Source organism: Ranitomeya variabilis, chromosome 2 (assembly GCF_051348905.1).
Source record: "Ranitomeya variabilis isolate aRanVar5 chromosome 2, aRanVar5.hap1, whole genome shotgun sequence".
In the NCBI taxonomy this organism is placed as follows: domain Eukaryota; kingdom Metazoa; phylum Chordata; class Amphibia; order Anura; family Dendrobatidae; genus Ranitomeya; species Ranitomeya variabilis.
The window spans coordinates 473,073,730-473,092,019 of NC_135233.1; the positions used below are offsets into that span (position 1 = coordinate 473,073,730).

Below are 18,290 nucleotides of genomic sequence, written 5' to 3' on the forward strand. Positions count from 1 at the left end.
AGAGAAAGCCAAAATAACCCCGGGACAGAAGGCGAGAGCAGGGGGGAGGTGCGGGACAGAGCCGCTTTAGTCAGGAGAAGCTGAGGAGCCGCAGCCGGTTTACATCAGCCACCCCTGTACCAGAGAGGAGATTGTGAGTTGTGTATATGAGCTGGTATCTGGTGTGTGTGTGTGTGATATCTGTAGTATGTGTGTGTGTGTTATCTGTAGTGTGTGTGTGATAACTGTAGTATGTGTGTGTGTAATATCTGTAGTATGATGTGTGTGTGTGATATCTGTAGTGTGTGTGTGATATCTGTAGTGTGTGTGAGGCAGGGGCGTAACTACCACGGTCGCAGCTGCATGCGGCTCTGGCAGGTCAGGGGGCCGTGTGTCCCCTTGAGCCTGTCTCCGTTATGCTTGTGTCCCTTGTCCCCATGTGCCAGTCTCCCTTGCCCACTAGTCCCTGTGTCCCCTTGTGCCAGTCCCCCTTGTCCACTGGTCCCCGTGTGCCCCTTGTGTCAGTCTCCCTTGCTCACTTGTCCCCGTGTGCCCCTTGTGTCAGGCTCCCTTGCCCACTAGTCCCCTTGTGTCAGTCTCCCTTGCCCACTAGTCCCCTTGTAACCTTCTCCCCTGCCTCCTAGCCCCCATGTGTCCCCTTGTGCCTGTCTTCCTTGCCCTCTCCCTTGCCCCCTCATCACCATTTGCTCGTGTCTTTCTCACTGCCCCTGTATGGAGGGGCTGCATTATACTATGAGGGGGGCTGCATTGTATTCTATGGGGGTTACATTGAATTGTATGGCGGGGGGGCCCCATTTGGAAGTTCGCACCGGGGCCCATAACTTTGTAGTTACGCCACTGGCTTAGGGCTTTGCAGTCTGTTGCTAAATATATAGCTGCTGCAAGTGACCTCATTCTTTTTTGGGGGAGGGTGAAAAAACAGACAATTTTGTCATCCATACAGTTTAAGGTGCTTAGTGTTACATTATGGGGGTATATAAATAGCCAAAAAAAGGTTTAATTTTGGGGGGATTATTGAACTAGTCATCCATAGATTTTAATGTGGTTAGTGTTACATTACCGTGGTATATAAAACTCTCAAAAAAGTGCAACACTTTTTTTTCTGTATTCAATTAGTCATCCATAGACTTTAACGCACTGCTTAGTACTATATTACGTTGGTATGTAAACTAACTCCAAAAAAGTTCACATTTTTTTTTATTGAATTAGTCATCCATAGAGTTTAATGTGGTTAGTGTTACATTACAGTGGTATATAAATCTCCAATAAAAACTCAACATTTCTTTTCAGGATTCAGTTAGTCTTAGGCCGGCGTCACACTGGCGAGTTTTACGGACGTATGAGCGCAGAAAATACACCCGTAAAATATGCATTGCACACGGCCCAATGATTCTCTATGGCCCAGCTCCTATCAGCCGTATTTTACGGATCCGTATTATACGGTCTTCTACGGCCGTACAAAATCGCAGCATGCTGCGTTTGACACTGTAATGCGCAAAAAAATCACCAATGAAAGTCTATGGGGGCGAGAAAAATACGGATTACACACGGACCAGCAGTGTGACTTGCGAGAAATACGCAGCAGTGTTCTATAGAAAAGCCGGTAATTCAATTGCCGGCTTTTCATTTCTCCTTCACAAACCCGACAGGATATGAGACATGGTTTACATACAGTAAACCATCTCATATCCCTTTTTTTTGCATATTCCACACTACTAATGTTAGTATTGTGTATGTGCAAAATTTGGGCACTGTAGCTTGTAAAATAAAGGGTTAAATTGCGGAAAAATTGGTGTGGGCTCCTGCGCAATTTTCTCCACCAGAGTGGTAAAGCCAGTGACTGAGAGCAGATATTAGTAGCCTAGAGAGGGTCCATGGTTATTGGCCCCCCTGGCTACAAACATCTGCCCCCAGCCACCCCAGAAAAGGCACATCTGGAAGATGCGTCTATTCTGGCACTTGGCCACTCTCTTCCCACTCCCGTGTAGTGGTGGGATATGGGGTAATGAAGGGTTAATGTCACCTTGCTATTGTAAGGTGACATTAAGCCAGATTAATAATGGAGAGGCGTCAATTATGACACCTATCCATTATTAATCCAATAGTACGAAATGGTTAATAAAACACACACACATTATTACAAAGTCCTTTAAAGAAATAAAGACACAGGTTGTTGTAATATTTTATTATTCTCTTAATCCAACTGAAGACCCTCGTTCTGTAACAAAGTAAAAATAAAAAATCAGCAATATCTCATACCTTCCGATGATCAGTCACGTCCCACAAAGTAAATCCATCTGAAGGGGTTAAATCATTTTACAGCCAGGAGCTGTGCTAAATCACTGCTCGTGGTTGTAAAACCCCCGGGGAATGAATGGAAAGCGGGGTGACCTGTAGTTACCTTGAGTTGCGGTCAGGCGCCCTCTGCTGGATGTCCTCATATGAACTCGAGCGTGGGAACTTTTACCGGGCTCCAGTTCATGAGAACATCCAGCAGAGGGCGCCTCACCACAACTCAAGGTAACTACAGGTCACCCTGCACTCCATTCATTCCCGGGGTTTTACAACCACAGCAGTGCTTTAGCAGAGCTCCTGGCTGTAAAATGATTTAACCCCTTCAGATGGATTTACTTCATGGGACGTGACTGATCATCGGAAGGTATGAGATATTGTTGTTTTTTTATTTTTTACTTTGTTACAGAACGAGGGTCTTCAGCTGGATTAAGAGAATAATAAAATATTACAACAACCTGTGTCTTTATTTCATTAAAGGACTTTGTAATAATGTGTGTGTGTTTTATTAACCATTTCATACTATTGGATTAATAATGGCTAGGTGTCATAATTGACGCCTCTCCATTATTAATCTGGCTTAATGTCACCTTACAATAGCAAGGTGACATTAACCCTTCATTACCCCATATCCCACCGCTACACAGGAGTGGGAAGAGAGTGGCCAAGTGCCAGAATAGGCGCATCTTCCAGATGTGCCTTTTCTGGGGTGGCTGGGGGCAGATGTTTGTAGCCAGGGGGGCCATTAACCATGGACCCTCTCTAGGCTATTAATATCTGCCCTCAGTCACTGGCTTTACCACTCTGGTGGAGAAAATTGCGCGGGAGCCCTCGCCAATTTTTTCCGCCATTTAACCCTTTCTTTTACAAGCTACAGCGCCCACATTTTGCACATACACACTACTAACATTAGTAGTGTGGAATATGCAAAAAAAAAAGGGATATGAGATGGTTTACTGTATGTAAACCATGTCTCATATCCTGTCGGGTTTGTGAAGGAGAAATGAAAAGCCGGCAATTGAATTACCGGCTTTTCACATATATCGCGCTGAATTAAATATAAATACAGAATATATATATATATGTGTGTCTCAATGACATATATATATATATATATATATATATATATATATATATATATACACTGTATATATGTTTTAACGAACATTTGAGCACATAAATCCATTAGATGTCGGTTTTGCAAGCCTGCGAGAAAATATCGCAGTACGGATGCCATACGGATTACATACGGAGGATGCCATGCGCAAAATACGCTGACACACCCTGCCTACGGATGACATACGGATCACTATTTTGAGGACTTTTCTGTGTATTATGGCCGTAAAAAACGGACCGTATTTACATACGCTGAGTGTGACGCCGGCCTTACATAGAGTTTAAAATGGTTCTTGTTACATTACGGTGGTATATAAAACTCCACAAATACATTTAAAAATGTATTTGGAATGAATTAGTGATCCATAGAGTTTAACACATTGCCTAGTGTTAAATTATGGTGGTATATAAAATTCCAAAAAACATTTCAGCATTTTTTTCTGGTTTCAATTAGTCATTCATAGAGTTTAACGTGGTTAGTGTTACATTATGGTGGTATGAAAAACTCCCAAAAAAAGTCCAATTTTTTTCTGAATTCAATTTGTCATTCATACATTTTAACGTGCTTTCTGTAAAATTAAGATGATTTAAAATTTTTAAAAACTGGTTGGCCTGGTACATTTCACAAAATATTTGTGGTTGAAAAATGTATTATTGTCATTCATACAGTTTAACCTGCTTTGGAGTAAATTATGGTGGTTTAAAATATAAAAAAAAACCTTGGCCTGGTGGCTGGTGCACTTAGCAAAATATTTTTGTTACAAACAGGTTCACCTACTTTGTGTGAAATTTTGTTGATTTGAAATAAAAAAAATAACCCTGCAACAGGTGTACAAATTTGGTTGTTCAAACATTGACTATTGTCATATATACTGTAGAACCTGCTTTGTGTGAAATTTTGTTGGTTTGAAATAAAAAAAGAAAAATTGGCCTGCTACAGGTGTACAAACATGGTCCTTAGGTGCATGATCCCCAGCCGCCACTGTTTCTCTTGGTGTGGCTTCCCTGCCTTGTACCAGCATGTGTCCTGGAACATCATCCATGCCCTTAACAATACGGTTACTGGCATTGTCCACTTAAGGACCGACACATGGCCAGGGACTCTACATTTCCCTGACGGCACACTTGGTGGACATTGTTGATGCTGGGGCCAAGTCTCACCCTGGCACGGCACAGGTTCTTCCAATGCTGAGGATTGCTGGCCCTACTTCTATCAGGATTTCCTCCACATTCTACAGCAGTTCCTGCACCTTCTCCTCAGCCTTCATCTCTGATGTGCTATCTCAGAGCCCTTCATTCACATTAGCCGGAAACTGGAAGCTCTGCAGCACTGCCACAGCAAAGTGGCAACAGGCTCTGTTGAAATTAATTTGTCTATTAGACAAACTGCACACCGCAGCAGAGTTATTGTCAGGAATAACACAGTAAACAGATCTGTTGCTTTCGCCACTGAACCTACAACCAGGCATAGTCATGTGTGATAATGGCAATAAAGCGGTGGTGGCTGTGAAGCTTGGCAAGCTCACACACACTCCCAGATTAGCCAGAGCTTGTAGTCACGGAACACAGCGTCAGCCCACAAGTCAGCTACAGCTTCGGCTGCTCTGGCAGTGCTGCAGCAGAGCATGCAAGTGCCAGCTCATCGACTGGTGTCTGATGGTGTCTAGCAAGGCTTCATGAGCCTTAGAGGCCAGTTTTGGAATACCAGCTTCTACACACTCATCTGTATTTTGATCACCCTCCACGCATAACAACTGAAGAGTGGACATGAATGTCTGACATTTGTGCAGTTCTCTAAAACTTTGAGGACTGCACAAAGATGGTGAGCAGCGATGACGCCATAATCAATGCAACAATCCCGCTACTGTGCCTACTTAAACAGTGGCTGCTGACAATTAAACATGAAGCTTTGCATGCAGACCAGGTGGAGATAGAGAAAGATATGAGACACTTCCCAGCTCAGCCTCATCTCATCTGCTCCGAATGGATTGGGTAACAATGAGGAGGTGGAGGTTGAGCAGGAGAACCAAGAGCTGGCTGATAGTGCAACCGAGGCTAGTACCCACACAAGCTTTGCCCCATCTCTCCTACATGAATGGGCTGAGGAGGGGAATTAGAAAGAAGACATGGAGGAGGAGGAGGAGATGGAGAGTAATCATCATGATGGAGATAGGGAAGTGTTGGCTGTAGGGAGCTTGGCATATATGGTTGACTGTATGTACCACTGCCTTTCCCATGACCTTCGTGTTACATTCATCTATTCATAGCCAAAAAAAGTACTGATTGTTCACCCTTCTAGACCCACGCTACAAGGAGTACATTGCATCTCTCCTTCCTGAGGCGGAGAGGTCTACTAAAATAATGCTATACCAGAAGGCCATTGTGGAAAATATTATGAAAAAATTCTCATCAGATAACGCTAGTGGCAGGGGGTAAGCTTTCATGCCTAACCAAGGAGGAGAAGTGAGGGAGACACACATCAGGCACAGCAGAGGCAGGAATACACTGTCAAAGGCCTGGGCCAACTTCAGGACACCCTTCCAGAGTCCATGCCTTAATGACTGTGTATTTTTCACAAGGAAGGAAAAGTTTTTAAAGATGGTCAAGCAATACCTGGCCGACAAAACCAGCATACTCCCTAATTTCTCTACGATTTCCAGCTATTCGGCCTCAAAGCTGGACACATGGCATAAGCTGTTCATATATACTTTGGAGGTGTTATGCTGGCCTACCACTAGCATCTTGTCTGATCTAGTTTTTCGTGCTGCTGGGGGACTCATAACAGACGCTTATGCCTGTGAACAGAAAGTGCTGACAGGCTCACTCTGATCATAATGAATAAAGCTTGGATTAGCTCTGACTTTTCCATGCCACTAGATGACAGCAGCACATAAAGTGTTTTTAATCTTCAATATTTGAATGAGGCCTACAAGTTGTTGCCTTCAAGGGTCTATTATTGGATGACCGTCCTTTTTCTGGTTTTGCACTGTGTGTAAAGTCTTTATGAGTGTAGAAGTGCCACAACTACACTTTCTTAATATTTAAATGAGGTATTATAGTTGGTGTCTTGAAGGGTGTATGGATGATGACCCTGCTTGTAATTTTTGTCAGACTTTGCACTGTGTGCAGAGCTTTTATGAGTGAAGTACCAGAACTACACTTTGATCACAATATTTGAATGAGGTTGGAGCCTTCAAGGGGGTATGGATAACTCTTCTTTTCATTTTTGGGAGGCTTTGCACTTAGTACATAGCCTTTATGAGTCTAGGAGTACCACTACTTGGCAATTTGAACACAAAGTTTATGAGCCCCTATATTATGTCTAATGAGTGTTTCTGAGTCCCTAATTTTTGGCAATTCTTGCTACCTTTATAAATTACACTGCAGTTTATGTTTTTAATAAAACAAATCACTTTTGGCTTACTTAAATTATTATTTTTTTCTAAGTTTTCAATTTTTTATTATATGCAAGTCATTATACAGGAAACAAATGTTTCTTAACATTTTTTTTCCTATAAACTCCAAGTTCTCTTCGATTTGAATGTTTTATTGTCAGTCCTTAATGTGGAATAAAATCTCAGCAGTGATCTGGGATTCAGAGATGCTTCCAGGGGTCTTCCCCACACTGTTCACCTTCCATTCAGAACTTTTTACAACCATTTTAACATTTTCACTGCCCCCCAGACCTCCTTGTATTGTCTGCTGGAAAAATGCGCAAATTTCCCATGAACTCCCATTATTGTATACTAGTTACTCAAAACAATTACGCGAGTATTAGGAATTGCTTGGTTTAAATAATGAACATTTGAGCATTGTAGCGCTTGCTCATCTCTAGTGTTTACCTATCATTGTAATTCTGTCTCTGATAATAATGAGCCTGCTGAAAACTCTTCTTAAGGGCTGTCCCACACGTCCAGATAATTCCGGTACCGGAATAAATCGGTACCGGAGTTATCCGTGTCCGTGTGCCTGGGAACTCACGTAGGCCATACGTGCGGCACACGTGTGCCGCCCGTATGGCGAGTGGGTACCACACGGAGCGTGTGGTACCCACTCTGCATCGTGCTGAAGCCGCGATTCATATGTTCCCTGTAGCAGCGTTTGCTGCAGAGAAAATATGAATAATAGTGTTTAAAATAAAGATCTATGTGTCCGCCGCCCTCCCACCCCCTGTGCGCCCACCCGCTGGTCAGAAAATACTTACCCGGATCCCCGGTCGGCTGTCGCTCCTTCCTGGTCTGGCCGCGGCTTCTCTACTGTATGCGGTCGATTACACTCATGAATATGTGGCTCCACCTCCAATAGGGGCGGAGCCGACTATTCATGATTGTAAATGAGCGGCCCCACGTGACCGCATACAGTAAGCCGTGGCCAGACCTGGAAGGAGCTACAGCCGACGGGGGACCCGGGTAAGTATTTTCTGACTAGCGGGGGGGCGCACAGGGGGTGGGAGGGCGGCGGACACATAGATCTTTATTTTAAACACTATTATTCATATTTTCTCTGCAGCAAACGCTGCTGCAGGGAACATATGAATCGCGGCTTCAGCACCATGTGGGGGGGACAGCGCTTACTGTAGCGCTGTCTCCTGCACGCACATGGACCCCAGACGGAGAATGTCCGTGTGAGGTCCGTGTTTTACACGGACCCATAGACTCTATTGGGTCCGTGTAATACGTGCGCTCCCACGAACACTGACATGTCTCCGTGTTTGGCACACGGAGACATGGTCCGCAAAAAATCAATGACTTCTGAACAGATGCATTGATTTTTATGGGTCTACGTGTGTCAGTGTCTCCGGTACGTGAGGAAACTACTGTCACCTCACGTACCGGAGCCACTGACGTGTGAAACTGGCCTAAAAGAAAGTGTGAGTTTAAAAAAGTCCCCAATGATCTCTGTGAAAATTGTAAAATTGCTAATTTTCTTTTTTCTAATAAAGATGAAGATATGAAAAAAAGCTATTGCCAATTCATTTTTTAAAAATAGATGTAACACAAAAAGCAAATATACATAGTTGTACATTTTCTAATGGTAGCTTCCCTTTAACAACAGGTTTTCTTAGGGTATGTTTTCACGGTCAGGAAACGCTGCTTGTTTGACGCTGCGCAGAGCTGCAGCGTCAAACAAGCAGCGTCCAGATGTTCCAGCATAGTGGAGGGGATTTGATGAAATCCCGTCTCCACTATGCGTGGAAACCCGCACGCGGCGGCCCTGCGACTACGGACATGCTGCGCGTCTTTTCAGATCGCAGCATGTCCGTACACCTTGCGGGGACGCAGCGTCCCCGCAAGGCATAACACAGGGCGCTATGGGAGAGAGCGATCATCCCGGATGTGAAGAGTTAACACATCCGGCATGATCGCGTCCCAGAAAGGGGGCGGGGCTTAGCGCCGAGCGGCTTCGCCGCTGCGGCGATACCGCCGGCCATCCTGAACGTGGAAACATACCCTTAGGGTATGTGTCCACGTTCAGGATTGCATCAGGATTTGGTCAGGATTTTCCATCAGTATTTGTAAGCCAAAACCAGGAGTGGAACAATTAGGGGAAAAGTATAAAAGAAACATATGCTCCACTTCTGTATTTATCACCCACTCCTGGTTTTGGCTTACAAATACTGATGGAAAATCCTGACCAAATCCTGATGCAATCCTGAACGTGGACACATACCCTAAGGGTATGTTTCCACGTTCAGGAAAGGCTGCTTGTTTGACGCTGCGCAGCGCTGCAGCGTCAAACAAGCAGCGTCCAGATGTTCCAGCATAGTGGAGGGGATTTGATGAAATCCCGTCTCCACTATGCGTGGAAACACGCACGCGGCGGCCCTGCGACTACGGACATGCTGCGCGTCTTTTCAGATCGCAGCATGTCCGTACACCTTGCGGGGACGCAGCGTCCCCGCAAGGCATATCACAGGGCCCTATGGGACAGAGCGATCATCCCGGATGTGAAGAGTTAACACATCCGGCATGATCGCGTCCCAGAAAGGGGGCGGGGCTTAGCGCTGAGCGGCTTCGCCGCTGCGGCGATTCCGCCGGCCATCCTGAACGTGAAGACATACCCTTAGGCTGCTTTCACACATCAGGTTTTTTGTTTCAGGCACAATCCGGAAAATCTGCCAAAAAACGGATCCGGTGTGAAAAATGGATCCGGCGTGAAAAACTGATGCGCCGGATCTGTTTTTTTGACGGATCCGGCATTCTTTACTGCGCGCGAGAGAGAGAGAGATTCCCCATACCAGAATCGAAATCATAGCTTCTGGGCATGCCCAATGTGTAAAAACGGATTCGGTAGCCGGAATCGTTCATTCACACATCCGTTTGATGCGTTTATTGACGGAAACGTCCCTTCAGGCTTTTTCACCGGACAGAAAAAACGTTGCAGGGGACGTTTTTTGTGTCCGGCAAAAAAGCCTGAAGTGACGGATCCAGCACAAAACGGATGAAACGCATGTCCTTCAGGCACAATCCGGCGCTAATACAACTCTATGGGAAAAAAACGGATCAGTTTTTTGCCGGATTTGCCGGATTGTGCCTGAAACAAAAAACCTGATGTGTGAAAGCAGCCTTAAGGGCTTGTTCACACTTTGCAGATTCCACTGCGGATTTTTCCGCAGCGGATTAGCAAAAACCGCAGTGCAAAACCGCGGTGATTTTCACTGTGGTTTTTTGTGCGGTTTCTACTGCGGATTCCACTGCGGTTTTCCAACTGCACTTTCCTATTGGTGCAGGTGGAAAACCGCTGCGGAATCCGCAGAAAGAATTGACATGGTACTTCTTTTTTTCCGCAGAAAATCCACGCAAAGTGGGCACAGCGGTTTTTGTTTTCCATAGGGTAACATTGTACTGTACCCTGCATGGAAAACTGATGCGGATCCACAGCGCCAAATCCGCTGCGGATCCGCAGCAAAAAACGCAAAGTGTGAACATAGCGTAACAGACAGTCCTGGTTACAAGATCCCCAGCTGTATTGATCACATCATGGGAAATCCCACTGATTTGATTTGCTATTTCTTGCTGTTATGTCATGATTGTGGCATACAACGTGTTAGATCAAAGGTATTACAGTTAGGGTCCAGCTTCTGCCTGCACCTACTAATATGGAGAATAAAGTTACTTTGTAAGCCCCTTACTCATAATGATAATTGAATAATGAGTTTGCAAAGAAATAAAACTACAAGGCACTGCTGAGATTCGAACTCAGGATCTCCTGTTTACTAGACAGGCGCTTTAACCAACTAAGCCACAGCACCTTGTGCATACATGTCTTTCAAAGTGTTGTGTTTTCTTAAAGATAGTTGCCTCCCACAGGAAGATTACAGCAGGTGAATAACCTGACCTGACCCTAATTTGGTAATGTTGCCATGATAAACTCAGAATTAATTTTCCACTGCTGACAATGGAGAACACGTTTCATAATTATAGTGCTTTGGAACAAAGCACTATACTGTTATTAAATATGCAATTCCTTTACAACAACATCATCATGTTCTGAAGTTCTGTACATTGATTGTAAATAGTGATGAGCGAACGTGCTGGAATACGGTGTTATCTGAGCATGCTCGGGTGCTATCCGAGTCACTTCAGTGCTCTCGAAAGATATGTTCAAATCCCCAAGGCTTCATGTCTCATGGCTGTTCGACACCCGCAACACATCCAGGTATTGCCTAACAAACAGGAAATCCCTGCATGTGTTGAGGCTGCCGAACAGCCATGAGACATGCAGCTGCGGGGACTAGAACATATTTTTTGAGCACGCCGAAGACACTCGGTTAGCACCCGAGCATGCTCAGATAACACCTTATCCCAGCATCTTCACTAATCACTAATTGTTACCATTCAGATAAATTAATATTAACAGTGGTCCTCATATGCAAAGTTTCATCAGTCATTTTGCTCAGAATTTCTTCAGAGCGCCATCAAAGTTTGGTCCTACTTTCATTAGTTTTTTTCAGATATAAAAAAAGAAGAAACATTTTAGTATCCGAGTGCTGTCTGATTGTTTTTCACGGGCCCATAGACTCGGTTAGCCAACACTTGGATCAATATTGGACATGTCTCTGTGATTTCGTACTGACCAGTCATTCCAGGGGCGGACACAGACTGCAGAGGGCCCCTGTGCAAGAAATCTTCCCGGGCGCCCCACCTCCATAGTGCAACAAAGTTATGTAAACATATACTGTAGGTTGTAATATTTATCAGTTTAGAACACAACTATCAACTCTAAATAATAAATTTAAGTTCCATACTTAACAACTGAATATAACACAAAGCAGTCATGCAATTTATGTCATATCTGCACAGAAGACACTAGCAGATCATCCTGGCTGAGAGGTAATCATGCACAAATGTCACTGTGCACTCCATATAACCTTAAACATGTACCAGGCGCTCTGTAGATCTCTATCCCCATCTACCCCCTATATAGTGGATCGATCATTTTAGTAGATTTATTCCAGGGGGGCCAGCCCTTCCCCTACCTAGACCAGTGAGTAATTAATTCCTCCCCTCACCCTCCCATTTTCATGTGTAATGTAAAGACCCAGACCCGTGGATCACTGAGGCTCTGAGAAGAAGTGCACGAACTACTGCCTGTGCACAGCAACAGTGAGTCACAAGCAGAGCAAGCAGGGATGGGATTTTTAACAACAGGTTCTGTGTTTGTGTGTAGGAAAACCACACCCCTTTTTTAAGCCACACCCATTTACACACACCTTTTCCTCAAACATATACACCTGACCCTGTATGGGCGCAGTCAAACCATACCTCCCAACTTTTGAAGAGGGGAAAGAGGGTGAAGTTTGTGGTGCACGCAGCGTGCATCAGCAAATTTTAAGCCACGCCTCTGACCACACCCATTTCACAACTAGTCACACCCATATCCACATCCCAACCACAGCCATTTAGCATTGCTGATCACATGGTTTCATAAACAATAATTATAAACAAAAATATATGGCCACCCAGTGCTCCACACTGTATAATGGCCACACATGATGCTCCATACTGTATAATGGCCACACATGATGCTCCATACTGTATAATGGCCACACATGATGCTCTGCAGCGCCCCAGAGTCCTGGTCGTTGCAGTACTGTGGCTCCGCCACTATGGGGAGCTATGGTGCGTCTGATGGCACTGAAGGAGTTCATCTAATCAGGTATCACAGACACCAATACATTTCACCGCCGGGCCTCCAGGGGGAGCTAAGGGTTCTATTTACTAGGCCACTCTCCACATACAGGTAAAACTGGGGGTCAGACAGGAAGTTAGAGAGAAAGCTGACTGGATATGAACCAGGCAACACCTTGTGGCAGAGGGTGTTGCAGGAGAGGATTCGGTAGGGCCTCTGTCAGGTTTGGGACCCTGATGGAGACCTGGCTACAAGAAAGAAAGTAACGGGACCGTGCCTGCACTGAGAAGCGGCGGTGCCCTAAGGAAGGACTAGAAGAGAGATATATTGTGCTGAGTGAGAAACGAGATCGAAGCAATAGGAGAATACCAGTAGGGGTGATGCTGTGAGAAGGGGGCAACATCCTACTGAGGCGCACTACCGGTGGCCGGAACGCCGAGGGAGTATTTCAATAGACAGCTTCAAGCAATACTCTAAACAGCGGCAGGACAGTCAGTCTCAGGCGGGCTGTCTCACCTAAATCACCTATGAAGTCTTGGGAGGCAATTGTGGGAGAGGGGCGTCTCTAGGGTCCCGGAAGAACTCCAGGCCTACCCGTCAAACGGGTGCCGTTCTAACTGTAACATCAGGAAGGGACGGATGATTAGCAGAAGATCAGTTAATTGAGTTGTTGTGAGGGAACTTAAGAAACAGACACAACAGTTGTGGGGTACTTTCCGTAAGCATAGCAGGGAAGGACTACAACACATAGCGCTAAGAATGAAGGCACTGATTTCCACCTGTGAAGTGAACTCTGGAGGTGCCATTGGGCCGGCCGGACTTGCGCAGCCTGGTGAACCATATTCTGGACTGAGGACTCAGAGATCTCCAGTAAAGAGGTAAAGAGACTGCAACCTGGTGTCCTCGTTATTTACCGCGACCTGCACCCCACAACTGCACCGCTACACCACCACTTATTGCACCGGACGTCCCCCACTGACGGACAGGGCCACGGACCGGGTCTAGCCACCGTGATAACCCCAGAACTGAGACTCAGAGGCCCGGCTCCGGGTACCCCTCGGCCCTGCGGCGGTGTGGGGGCGCTCCAGCTCCATACTGTATAATAGCCACACATGAAACTCCATACTGTATAATGGCCACACATGATGCTCCATACTGTATAATGGCCCCACATGATGCTCCATACTGTATAATGGCCACACATTTTGCTACATACTGTATGATGGCCCCACATGATACTACATACTGTATAATGGCCACACATGATGCTCCATACTGTATAATGGCCACACATGATGCTACATACTGTATAATGGCCACATATGATGCTCCATACTGTATAATGACCACACATGATGCTACATACTGTATAATGGCCACGCATGATGTTACATACTGTATGATGGCCACATAGTGCTCCATACTGTAGAATGGCCCCACATGATGCTCCATACTGTATAATGGCCACACATGTATTCCTGTAAAATAACAAGGCTAATCCACCATGCACAGAAAGTGATTCCCCTTTGGCTTCTGTGGGTGCAAATAAGAAATCTGCTCCTTCCCCTTTCCCTTCTCCTCCTTGCCCTTCCCCTTCTCCTTCTCCTTCCCCTTCTCCTTCCCCTTCCCCTTCTCCTACCCCTTCTCCTTCCCCTTCTCCTTCCCCTTCTCCTTCCCCTTCCCCTTCCTCTTCCCCCTCCTCTTCCCATTCCTCCTCAGAAAAGGGAATACCGATTGCTAAAAAGAAAAAATGCACAGCGCAGGAAAATGTAAGGCAGCATTCACTCATCTCTGTGTCACGGTCCAAGACTAGTGGCGGCAGGAGTGGACACTTGAGCTTATCATAATACTTGATTCTACCTGCTTTTGAGGTGGTAGTGGCCCCTTACCTCTTGGACAGTGTGGCCGCACAGGTTGCACCAATGGTAAGTCCGTCCCTGTGCTGGGGGTCTCCTGACCTGAACTTGATAGGCTCATTTATGGCTAAGATATAGCAGCACCCTTGGGATTCGCAGTTGTTTCCCCACTCCCTTGTATTGCCTCAAAATTGGCATTAAAACAACGATCAAAAAGTTTTGCGTACCAATAAAAACTACAACTCATCCTGAAAAAAAAAATAATAATAAAGATTTCACCCAGCTTTCTCAATTGGGGCAGTGGGGGTGGGGATGGAGGACAAAAAAATGGGTTACACTATTTGGAAGGCAAGCCTAACTTTAAAGATTTAAAAAAAAATGTATTTTAAAATTAGTGAAAGAAGAAAGTAAAAATATAATAAGGCTGCTGTCACACTAGCAGTATTTGGTCAGTATTTTACATCAGTGTTTGTAAGCCAAAACCAGGAGTGGAACAACTAGAGGAAAAGTATAATAGAAACATATGCACAACTTCGCCATTTTTCACCCACTCCTGGTTTTGGCTTGCAAATACTGATGTAAAATACTGACCAAATACTGCTAGTGTGACGGCAGCTTAAATGGTATCGCAGCAATAGTACTGACCTGCAGAGTAAAGTTAACCCCTTTCCAACACTGGGCGTACATTTATGCCGATGTCGGACTCCCTCCTTTGATGTGGACTCTGGCGGTGAGACAGCTGACATGTGCCCCAAAGAGCCACGGGTGGAATAAGCAAACCCACATGAGGCTGTGATGATAAAAAAAGTGTAAAAAGGTATGACTCTGGAAGTCGCAGATGATAAATCGGAAGCAAAACAATAAAAAATGGCACGGTGGGAAAAGAAGCAGGTGCAGAAATGTGATGAATGCTTTGTTACATACCATCTACTGTATAAATGGCTTTGCATGGGATTATCAATTCTACAGAATAGAATTAAATGAGCTCTTAGGGTGTACTGACACGGCATAAATTGTTACATTTTGTTTTTCTTTACCAGGACCTTCCATGCTTTTGGCTGATAAATGGGGAAGAATCCATAGCATGACAGTGACGTGTAAGAAAAGCTCTTAAAATGGCATTCTGTTGTAACCAAACCCAAATTTACAGCCTGACATATTTTTTGAGGCTCCAATTAAGGCTTTAGGAGTCCCACGGGTAGTCTGGACTTTATGGACCATTTATGGACTGTGAAATAACCTCACGTAAATCCGGCTTTAGGAACGATTCAGGACCAACCTAAGGCTGAAAGATACCTATGTAAAATTACCCTTTGGTGCCACAAACCCATTGATTTTTTTCCTTTTACTCAATTTCCCCAGGACTCAAATGAGGGCAGGAGGCATTTTTTTTATATATCTTAGGAATATTGATTTATGCTTTTTTCACACGTAGGACACAATTCTTCATTTGTCTTTGCTTATTTATTTTCTACGCCACTGTTGTTTTTTTCCGCATTCATTGATTTTTTTCTGTGCTTAATATTCTTCAAAAGTAAGTGGTAAATAAATTTTGAGCAAAATCAAAAATGCTCAAAAATTTGCTTTTTCCTCTGTAATGTGCAAAACTATCTAGAGTACAGAAAAATCACTCAAGGGGGAAGCTTGGAATACTTTTTCTTCAATTTTTTACTTTTTTAAGAACTCGTAATTGATTTATCTGGAAGCCCTAAATACTACCCACAATGCTGAACATTGAAAAACAAAACACATGAAAAAAGATAAAAATCAACTTTTAAAAGGGCACAAATGAACTGAAGAATTGGGTGAAAATGAAAAAAACAGTCAAAAAACTCCAAAATTTGGACAAAAGAAAAGGCGCAAATGTAATGATGAATCGGACCGATAGTTTTTTTTTGCTGACGTGAAATGACCCACCCATATGTATTGTACTATAAATTGCTGTATGTTGTGTTGAACATGCACCTGAAATCCACCATGTCTGAATTTATCCTTAAAGGGATATTCCCATCTCATACATTTATGCCATATCCACAGGCTATGAAATACATGTATAGCAGACTCTGATCTCATCAATGGGACCCACATTTAATCTCACGAAAGGAGCACAGTTGCATTCTGCTTTTTATGGAAAGGAGATCAAAACTTCCATATGAATAAATGAGAATTCTGTCCATCTCTTGGCTGAGAGCAAAAAATGTCAGAATCCCATACTCAAGGTACATGCAGGTCCAATTGGCAGGAACAGCAACTGCTATACATTAGTCAAGGTCTCGATTCTTCTCTGCCCTTATTCACATTTATGCCATTAGACATATGGTAAGGTTTTTATACTAGAGGTTAGGACAATGCCAAGTAGGGTCACCGTGACGTGGTAGGATGAGTTTTACATTTTTTTAATCAAGATTATGATAATCAAGTACCCTATATTATTTTTAATGCTCTATTGCTATTTATTTACTGCAGGATATATGCTCATTTTTTTTAATCTTTGGTTTTATCTATTTAGTGGCCTGTGTGAACATGCGCTTACATGCTGCATGCACACCAACTTATATTAAATTTCTTTTGTTTTTTTGATTCAGTTTTTTTTCACTCTGTAAATAAGGGCATGGCGTCCCTTTTCTTTGAGCTGGACATTACGTTTATAAAGTTCCCCACTGCCGGGTGTCCATTAGTCAAGTTTTCGGTCCTTTTTCACATTTACGTCATTAGTCATATGGTAAGTAGAGATGGGTGGACCATTGGATGTTCAGTTCCGGGGGTTTCTGCTGAACAGTTAAAAAATGGGGGAGGACCCCATGCTTTTATTATTATTATTATTATTTATTTAAATAATTAAAAAACACAGAATGGGGAACACTCTATTTTTGATAACCAGCCTTGCTAAAGCTGACAGTGAGTTTTGCCTGTGTTGGTTATCAAAAATACAGTTGAACCTATGCCATTTTTTTTAAATTATTCATTTAGAGAGCAGGCATTGGCTGATGAATACTCCCATCAGCCGCACCTCCTCTTGCTGTTATTAGCAGCAGCAGGTGTAGGCTGATGGGAGCAGTAATCTCATCAGCCGACGCCAGTGACCAGAGGTAAACTTTATACTTTCAATCACAGCTGTGGGCTCACACTGTCATTTGACAACATGGCAACCGTGGCTGTCTGACCAGCAGTAATGGTTTTACCACCGATCAGAAGCAGTGTTTGCCGTGCTATCATGGCACACTAGTGTTCCTGGTGTAGTCCATGTTCGGTGTCTGTGCCCGAACAGTAGATGTTCGGTACGATCGCTGAACTTTACTGTTCGGGTTCGCCCAACTGTAGTATCTATGCTTATTAATACCTGTTCTGCGGATGAGAGTGTCAGCAATCACCAAAAGAACTAGCAAAATGATGCTCATTCATCGGCTTATTGGGTAATTTATGCTGGAACAAAAATGATTGTTCTCAGCAGCACCTTGCCCGTGTCATCAGGAGATGTGCTGTCAATAACATATGATACTTATAGGGACAGAGTGACCTATTAGAGATCATTCTACCCCCATAATTCTTTGCCAGCCTGTGTAAAGAGGCCAGTAAACGAGCACCGAACTACTTGAATATTGTCTATTGTTCCCATTTAACAGTCTGAAATCAACTTGTGTAAATGCAACCGAAATGTTTCTTTGTGAGGCAGCAATATGTTAGCATTGAGGGCAACACTTTTATTTTTTTGCAGAGAGCTACATTTTATCTAAAACCAGCTCTGACTAAAGATTACCACTGTCAGATGTAAAAAAAAATTAAAAATCCTATATTCAATTTCAAGAGTGCCCATAGCCTTTAAAGAAAAGCATAGCAATTTACCCCAGGTATGCCTTGTGGGGATAAGAGTTAAAGTAATTCAGGTGTGTACTA

General features: G+C 44.0%; 1 non-coding gene across 1 annotated transcript; it reads right to left on the bottom strand.

The window, feature by feature from the left end:
* Positions 1-10,586: 10,586 nt before the first annotated feature.
* TRNAT-AGU (transfer RNA threonine (anticodon AGU)) lies at positions 10,587-10,660 on the bottom strand. Its single transcript has one exon. It is a non-coding gene; the product is annotated as a tRNA-Thr (tRNA).
* Positions 10,661-18,290: the final 7,630 nt, after the last annotated feature.